We start from the raw sequence: 10,096 nt of genomic DNA on the forward strand, positions 1-10,096 counted from the left end.
TATATACACACGTCACCAAATAATTGATTAAAACACACTGTTTTGAAATGAAGGTCTACAGTAGCCTCATCAGCACTCTGTAGGGTAGCACCATGGTGTAGCCGGAGGACAGCTAGCTTCCGTCCTCCTCTGGGTACATTGACTTCAATACAAAAGTGAATCGTGTTTACGTGTGATCAGGGGTGTAATCCTTCGGCCGATTCTGTTGAAAAACGTTTCTTAAACGGAAGCAAACGGAACGAAACGGGGCTAAACATACCTGAATTTGTCCAATAGAAACTCTTGTTTGCAACTGTTGGAGTAATGATTATACCCTAGATATATTTTCTCTCCACCTGTGTGCACCTACGTTGTAAACATTAATTCATAGGTTGTAGCAACCTCATGAAGGGTATAGGGAAAATTTGAGTATCATGTAGTAGCCTAAACCTATCGCTGTTACATTGAACTGGGTGAATGGAATATGTATGACAGTCATCCATTTTGCTGTAATAGAAATAATTAAATTAAATTAATTGTCCACCCTCATCTTAAACGGCACCGACCGCCACTGAAACAGACATAAATAAAAACATAAAAAATTCTAAATATATAACAGGTTGTTGCGTTGTGGCCATAGACATATAATCCATAGAAGGGTTTTGGAACCTCTAACCATGGCAAACTCAAGGCTACACTATGGCTGCCAGTACTGAATTGAATGGGAACTGCTATCTATGGATTATATTTCTATGGTTGGTTGCGGCTGTCAGTTTGCCTTTCGCAAATTTCTAAAATGCAATCACGAGAAAAACGTACAGTTTGTAAAGCAAAATGCCTACTGCTGAAAAGAGAAGACTAATCTGTCTTTAGAAGCGAAAACACATTTCTCTACTTTTGAGTGATTCTGAGTATCTAAGTATCAAATAAAATACAATTGTATTTGTCACATGCGCCGAATACAACAGGTGTAGACCTTACAGTGAAATGCTTACTTACAAGCCCTTAACCAACAATGCAGTTTTAAGAAAGAATACCAAAAATATATATATAATAAATCAATAATAAAATAACAAAAAGTTACTAATAATTGAAGAGCAGCAGTAAAACAACAATAGCGAGGCTATATACAGGGGGTACCGGTACCGAGTCAATGTGCAGGGGCACCGGTTAGTCAAGGTAATATGTACATGTAGGTAGAGTTGACTATGCATAGATAATAAACAGAGAGTAGCAGCAGTGTAAAAAGGGGGTGGGGAGCAATGCAAATAGTCTGAGTACTGGATTAGATGTTCAGGAGTCTGGATTAGATGTTCAGGAGTTTTATGGCTTGGGGGTAGAAGCTGTTTAGAAGCCTCTTGGACCTAGACTGACGCTCCGGTACCGCTTGCCGTGCGGTAGCAGAGAGAACAGTCTATGACTAGGGTGGCTGGAGTCTTTGACAATGTTTAGGGCCTTCCTCTGGTATCGCCTGGTATAGAGATCCTGGATAATCTTGAGATAGGCTATTGGCACGAGCGCATCGGCCATCACTTTTGTGTAGCCTAGGCTTCATCTTCATCATTGGGTGATCAAGGCAATTTTTTTGTGGTAATCCTAAAAACGCATCTGCTCAACTGTATGCCACTACGGAAATGTGATTATAGATGCATGCAATGCTATCTTCTAAAAGGGGATTCCCCCCAACTCAAAACATCTTCCCGCGGCTATGCAAACATTCACACAGATGCACACAAACACACACAGTAACCCCTGTGGGAGGTGAAGAGAAGCAGACAGACAGATATAAACACGTGTATGTGACAAATAACATTTCATTTGATTCGATTGTTAGAGCTGGGATGATAAACTGAACATAATTGACAACGACCATACCGATCACCTATCGCAGGTTTTTTTGCTGATATCGTTCATTACGCTAAGTAGCCTATACTAGAGAAATGTGAAGTTGATGGCTACAAGCATCAAACTAATAGTAGTAGTTTAAACGATAATAAAAACAAAACTGTGGTGCATATTAATGTTATAAAGTTATCGTTCTATTTATCATTGTCACGGTGTATAATGAATACGTACTACTCCACCCAACACAAACACGTACATACACTACCGGTCAAGGGTTTTTCTTTATTTTTACTATTTTCTACATTGTAGAATAATAGTGAAGACATCAAAACTATGAAATAATGCATATGGAATCATGTAGTAACCAAAAAAGTATTAAACAAATCAAAATATATTTTATATTTGAGATTCTTCAAATAGCCACCCTTTGCCTTGATGACAGCTTTGCACACTCTTGGCATTCTCAACTAGCTTCACCTGGAATGATTTTCCAACAGTCTTGAAGCTGTTCCCACGTCTGCAGAGCACTTGTTGGCTGCTTTTCCTTCACTCAGCGGTCCGACACATCCCAAACCATCTCAATTTGGTTGAGGTCGGGGGATTGTGGAGGTCAGGTCATCTGATGCAGCACTCCATCACTCTCCTTCTTGGTAAAATAGCCCTTACACATCCTAGAGGTGTGTTGGGTTATTGTCCTGTTGAAAAACAAATGATAGTCCCACTAAGCCCAAACCAGATGGGATGGTGTATCACTGCAGAATGCTGTGGTAGCCATGCTGGTTAAGTGTGCCTTGAATTCTAAATAGATCACAGACAGTGTCACCAGCAAAGTACCCCCACACCATAACACCTCCTCCTCCATGCTTTACGGTGAGAAATATACATGCAGAGATAATCCGTTCACCCACACCGCGTCTCACAAAGACAAGGCGGTTGGAACCAAAAATCTCAAATTTGGACTCCAGACCCAAGGACAAATTTCCACCGGGCTAATGTCCATTGCTCGTGTTTCTTGGCCCAAGCAAGTCTCTTCTTCTTATTGGTGTCCTTTAGTAGTGGTTCCTTTGCAGCAATTCGACCATAAAGGCCTGATTCACACAGTCCCCTCTGAACAGTTGATGTTGAGATGTGTCTGTTACTTGAACTCTGTGAAGCATTTATTTGGGTTACAATTTCTGAAGCTGGTAATTCTAATGAACTTATCCTCTGCAGCAGAGGTAACTCTGGGTCTTCCATTCCTGTGGTGATCTTCATGAGAGCCAATTTCATCATAGCGCTTGATGGTTTTTAAGACTGCACATGAAGAAACTTTCAAAGTTCTTGAAATGTTCCATATTGACTGACCTTCATGTCTTAAAGTAATGATGGACTGTCATTTCTCTTTGCTTATTTGAGCTATTCTTGCCATAATATGGACTTGGTCTTTTACCAAATAGGGCAATCTTCTGTATCCCTCCTACCTTGTCACAACACAACTGATTGTCTCAAACGCATTAAAATGGAAAGAAATTCCACAAATTCACTTTTAAGAAGGCTTACCTGTTAATTGAAATGCATTACAGGTGACTACCTCATGTAGCTGGTTGAGAGAATGCCAAGAGTGTGCAAAGCTGTCATCAAGGCGAAGGGTGGCTTTTTGAAGAATCTCAAATCTCAAATATATTTTGAATTTGTTTAGCACTTTTTTGGTTACTAGATGATTCCATATGTGTTATTTATTATCCATATGTCTTCACTATTATTCTACAATATAGAAAATAGTAAAAATTAAGAAAAACCCTTGAATGAGTAGGTGTTCTAAAACTTTTGACCGGTGGTGTATATACAAAAGGGATGTAACCCAAACAAAGAGCGAGGTGTAACCTCTACACAATACACGGGACAAGACCCGTAAACAACCAGAGCACAATACACAGTACTCACGAGACCAACTGACACGGAACAATAATCAACAAGGACAATGGGGAACAGAGGGCACATATATACACATACTAATCAGGGGGAATGGGAACCAGGTGTGCGTAATGAGACAAGACAGTCCGGGGTTGGTGGTAATGATCCATGTCAGTGACACCTAGAAAGCCGGTGACGTAGACCTCCGGAACTGGTGAACGGACTGAGCAGCAGTACCGGGGGGATCCGTGACAATCATTATCGCATCAATTCAGGTAATTTATTGCAATATGTATTTTGGTCCATACAGTGCCTAAGGAAAGTATTCAGACCCTTTACTTTTTCCACATTTTGTTACGTTACAGCCTTATTCTAAAACTGATTAAATAAATAAAAATCCTCAACAATCTACACACAATACCCCATAATGACAAAGCAAAAACTGGTTTTTAGAAATGTTTGCAAATTTATAAAAAAGAAAGAACAGAAATACCTTATTTACAAAAGTATTCAGACTCTGTTATGAGACTCGAAATTGAGCTCAGGTGCATCCTGTTTCCATTGATCGTCCTTGACATGTTTCTACAACCTGTGGTAAATTCAATTGATTGGACATGATTTGGATAGGCACACACCTGTCTATATAAAGGTCCCACAGTTGACAGTGCATGTCAGACCAAAAACCAAGCCATGAGGTCGAAGGAATTGTCCGAAGAGCACCGAGACAGGATTGTGTCAAGGCACAAATCTGGGGAAGGGTACCAAAACAATTCTGCAGCACTGAAGGTCCCCATGAACACAGTGGCCTCCATCATTCTTAAATGGAAGAAGTTTGGAACCACCAAGACTCTTCCTAGAGCTGGCCGCCCGGCCAAACTGAGCAATCGTGGGAGAAGGGCCTTGGTCAGGGAGGTGACCAAGAACCCGATGGTCAGTCTGACAGAGCTCTAGAGTTCCTCTTTGGAGATGGGAAAACCTTCCAGAAGGACAACCATCGCTGCAGCACTCCACCAATCAGGCCTTTATGGTAGAGTGGCCAGACAGAAGCCACTCCTCAATAAAAGGCACATGACAGCCCGCTTGGAGTTAATTAATGGAGCAAAGTACAGAGAGATACTTGATGAAAACCAGCTCCAAGAGCGCTCAGGACCTCAGACTGGGGCGAAGGTTCACCTTCCAACAAGACAACGACCCTAAGCACACAGCCAAGACAACGCAGGAGTGGCTTCGGGACCAGTCTCTGAATGTCCTTGAGTGGCCCAGCCAGAGCCCGGACTTGAACCCGATCTAACATCTCTGGAGAGACCTGAAAATAGCTGTGCAGCAACACTCTCCATCCAACCTGACAGATCTTGAGAGGATCCGCAGAGAAGAATGGGAGAAACTCCCCAAATACAGGTGTGCCAAGCTTGTAGCGTCATACCCAAGAAGACTCAAGGCTGTAATCGCTGCCAAAGGTGTTTCAACAAAGTACTGAGTAAAGGGTCTGAATACTTATGTAAATGTGATATCTGTTTTTTATTTGTAATACATTTGCACACATTTCTAAAATCCTGTTTTTGCTATGTCATTTTACATTTTAGTCATTTAGCAGATGCTCTTATCCAGAGCGACTTACAGTTAGTGAGTGCATACATTATTATTTTTTTCATACTGGCCCCCCGTGGAAATCGAACACACAACTCTGGCGTTGCAAACGCCATGCTCTACCAACTGAGCTACATCCCTGCCGGCTATTCCCTCCCCTACCCTAGACAACGCTGGGCCAATTGTGCGCCACCCCATGGGTCTCCCGGTCGCAGCCGACTACGACAGAGCCTGGATTCGAACCACGATCTCGGCGTCACTCGGGAGGTGTGGGGGAAAAAACTATTTAATACATTTTAGAATAAGGCTGTAACCTAACAAAATGTGGAAAAAGTCAAGGGGTCTGAATACTTTACAAAGGCTCTCTATCTACTAATTGTGCCCATCTATCTCTTTTAAAGTTTAGGACCCAGACCTTCACAGGTGTCCTTTTAACTATCTGTCAGAAAACCATTCCAAGGTAAAGAAATAAAGGATCCATATCACAATAATGTCACACAGATAGATTTGTTTTAAACAGCTATAAGTAATACATGTGAGCTGTTCTGCAACTCTAAAGAAGTGTTTTAGAATCCAGAGGGAATACCAGAGCCCTGTGGGCACTATAAAGGCAGTAAGGTGCCATTTGTGACACAGATAGAATTGATTTGACCACAAGAATGTGGTTTCACCATTTCAAGCACATTTTTCTATATTGTGTTCAAAGCCAGTTTAATCTAGAGTTTTCCTATAGTGTTTTTACTATATAATTAATATCCAGTTGAGTAGTGGAGGCTCCAGACAGCTGTTCTGTCTTCACACATCAAAGTAAAGGTGTGCATATTCACTGACCTATTTCAGCCCTCAGCCCAAGAGGGAGGGAGGGAGGGAGGGAGGGAGGGAAAGCAGAGAGAGAGAGTAATGAGTGGGAGAGAGCGGGGAGTGGAGAAGGACAGAGAGAGTTCAGACATAAAAACAATGCCGCAAGAAATTATAAATTTTACACGAGGGAGTTCAAATGCAACAGTGACTTTCTAAGGCTGACTAGATGTTAGTCAGTGTGTGTGAACACAGTGTGAATGTTCCCCATCTATTGCGACTGTACTCCATGCACATGCGTGTGCCTGCACGCTGATGTTAAAGCAGCTGACAATGCCAGTCTTTCACCTTTTAACGCACCAGCTCTCCACCATCATGTGTGACTGGGGTTGTAACCCCTTCTCCCACCCTGCATCACTGGGCTCAGAGTGTGGGTGGGGGTGGGGTAGGGTGGGATAGGGTAACGTAGCATGGTAATGGCGGTATAGGGGCTAGGGTGAGATCATGTGAGTGGTTGATAATCTATACTCCTGTGGTCAGAACACCTGTAAACTAACATTCTTCCTAATGGTCTTCAGTACAACTCCCACAGCCACACTCCTTTCAGAAAAAGCATTTTCCTTTACGTCCTGACAAATGTTGATGCTCCTGAACACCAACAGCTGAGTACAAAGTTAATGATATAGGGTCCTATCTCAGGGCAGATGTTACACTGATGTTAGTAAGATTAATTATGTAAGTCCATATCTTCATCAGGCTCTTTTGGCTCAAAGGAAACAGAAATATACACTGAGTGAAATAAACCTGCTCTTTCCATGACAGACTGACCAGGTGAATACATGTGAAAGCTATGATCCCTTAAAGTCACCTGTAAAATCCAGTTCAATCTGTGTAAATGAAGTGGAGGAGACAGGTTAAAGAAGGATTTTTAAGCCTTGAGACAATTAAGACATGGATTGTGTATGTGTGCCCTTCAGAGGGTGAATGGGCAAGACAAAATATTTAAGTGCCTTTGAACAGGGTATGGTAGTAGGTGCCAGGAGCACCGGTTTGTGTCAAGAACTGCAACACTGCTGGGTTTTTCACGCTCAACAGTTTCCTGTGTGTGTGTATCAAGAATGGTCCACCACCAGTGAAGGCTGCTGAGGGGAGTATGGCTCATAATAATGGGTGGAATGGAGTCAATGGAATGTTATCAAACACATGAAACATGTGGTTTCCATGTGGTTGATACCATACCATTGACTCCATTCCAGCCATTATTATGAGCCGTCATCCCCTTAGCAGCCTCCACTGTCCACCACCTAAAGGACATCCAGCCAATTTGACACAACGGTGGGAAGTGTGGGAAGCATTGGAGTCAACATGGGCCAGCATCCCTGTGGAACGCTTTCGACACCTTGTAGAGTCCATGCCCTGACGAATTGAGGCTGTTCTGAGGGCAAAAGTGAGGATACAACTCAATATTTGGAAGGTGTTCTTAATGTTTTGTACACTCATTGTATGTTCTCCTTCATAGAGTTATAGAGTTGAGTTATTGTGTAATGCACATACAGTACGATATGCACATGGATGTATACCATGCCATGGAAAGGTAACTGCTACTGGACAGAACTGTATGCCTTCCTCTTATGGATGCCAGTCACATGTATAAGCAACATTTAGTTAAAGCCACAAAAATACCCAATCGATAATGCACAGGATGAAGCAGGAGAGTTTTAATATACATAAACTAAGCTCAAGCCAACTTCTGTGTGAATACTGCACTAACAACGGACTCCTGTCCAGACCAGTGTGTCACAGCTCTCCTTTGCTGTGTACCACCTGAGTCGCGTCGGTCAGGTTACAACATTGCCCCATCAGACTGGGAATAAGGAGTTTAAAGTCTAGAAAAAAGCTAGTCTGCTAGTCATCAACTATCAAACAAATGGTTTAAAAGACCAGTCTGTCTATCAGACAATGGCAATTGTAGGACAAGTCTGCTTGAGACCAAAGCCCTGTCTGACCAAAGCCCTGTCTCTCCCTCCCTCATCCGTCCCTGGCCAGTGATGTGAGTGGAGTGGATAGTTGAGGACAGGGAGAGTGTCTGTGTGCTGGACACACACAAAGAGATGGAGAAACAATACACAGAGACAGTAACACGCAACACACTGGAGAGATGCCTCTATGCCAGAAAACCTCTGTGCTGCGTCACAGTGTATAAAGTAGACCCAGATGTCAGGGATGATGGGGGGAGGGCTTTAAGAACAAATTACATTATCCCTATGAATAAGCACCACACACTGTGCACATACACTTTTCACTATTTTAAATTAACCCCAAAAGCATGCAACCTGCACATGCATTATGTTATATGGTACATTATGCCTACTGTATAGAATAGATGACATAATCCTACTGTAGATTGCCACAGCACATTAATGAAATCGGCTGCACTGTGACATGCAAGGAAAATACACTTAAGCATAGGCTATATACAATAATCCATCAAAATACAAATCGACCTACTCTATTCCCAATACCCATCACTATGTTGGTTCACAACTGTACTTATGTTTCAATCAAATCTAACAGGTACCTGTTATTTTGAGAGAGAAAAAAGTCACTTTCCTCTCATATCAATTTCCCCTCTCTCTGTGCTTTTATTTCAAAAGTCTAAATCGTGCCCAGAATTACTTGGAAACCAGAAACCTAGACCTACTTTGTGATGTATACCCAAAACACAAATCAGTTTATGTAGCCTATCACTGAGGATTAGCATTCACGCCACATTCTCTAAACGGACATGAAACACCGTTCAACAGAGAGAAGTGGACCCGGAGCCAGCCATACCTTTGAAAAGGACCGCCATCCATAGATAGATCCCAACCGAACCTTGTCCAAAACACTTGCGGCACCGCATCTTTGCGTTCACAGGAATCCGACGACCTCGAGCCTTCACTGGCCGCTAGAAAGAAAGTGCTTGCTCAGCCCGGGTATGAGCATTGGGCTGGGGAGGGGGAGAGTGAGTGAGTGAGATAGAGATAATTTAACACATTTGCGCGTGCACGAAGGTTAAAAAACATTCTTATACACCCGGGCGCATTCTCAGAGCATAGGCTACTGTAAGAAAATAACTTTTACGCATAACAAAAACCTACTCGGGGTCTGAATTGTTGGTTAGTAGGCTATGACTATGTGAACCTTACACTGATAAACTTGTGGCTGTCATCGTGGTGTCTCTCTTCGCACGCTCACCTGTTTCCGGACTCGTCTGCTCCTTTGGTCTGCTAGAGCGCATTCCTCGTGCCACTTTTTAAATCAACGCGAGGCGGAGAGGGCATCAGGCGCCCCGCTAAGAGCTTACAGAGAGGTCTGAGCCTCTGTGTCTAGGTCAGAGTCTGGAAAAAACATCAACATTTCTAAAACCCCAACGCAGACATAAAAGTTCACTATGAACTGTGTTTATAGTTTAAACTTTACATTGATCATAAATGTTGTTGTGAAAGTTGTATTACAATATGATGATATTTATGCATATGCCTAATAGGCATAAATGTTTTTTTTTATTTTTATTAAAATAAACATGAGACTGACTCCAATAACTGTAGCCATTATGTGCAATTGCGCGAGTCGGATATATTCATAATTCTCAGATATTTAATCTAAAATTAAATCTAAACATTTATTAAATTAGAATTTTTTCCTACAGGTGTATACAACCTACTCCAAATAGAACATGTTCCCAATTTAGAAAAAATTCAAAACGAAGATGTGTTCATTGCACACTGTATGTCTTCACACACCAGAGTTAATATGATATGATAAACTTTATTGTCCCGAGGGGAAATTTGACTTGGACAATAGAGAGTGCTGCTGCTTCCACATAAAACATAGAATCAATTGAGAATAACACCCCATCATACACCCCCTCCCACCCACACAAAAGGTTAATACATTCATGTCAGGTGGCAGGTAAGCTATAAGAGCGTTGGGCCAGTAACCGAAAGGTCGC

At 42.1% G+C, this 10,096-nt stretch overlaps 1 pseudogene across 1 annotated transcript in view; it reads right to left on the reverse strand.

Moving 5' to 3' along the window:
• Nucleotides 1-9,004, reverse strand: part of LOC311107728 (neuronal acetylcholine receptor subunit alpha-7-like) — a 69,528-nt pseudogene extending 60,524 nt beyond the window's left edge. The window contains exon 1 of the transcript in view: nucleotides 8,935-9,004. The product of the transcript in view is annotated as a neuronal acetylcholine receptor subunit alpha-7-like (transcript). The remainder of the gene's footprint in view (nucleotides 1-8,934) is intronic.
• Nucleotides 9,005-10,096: the final 1,092 nt, after the last annotated feature.

This window comes from Coregonus lavaretus, assembly GCF_964263955.1.
Source record: "Coregonus lavaretus genome assembly, chromosome: 32".
NCBI lineage: Eukaryota > Metazoa > Chordata > Actinopteri > Salmoniformes > Salmonidae > Coregonus > Coregonus lavaretus.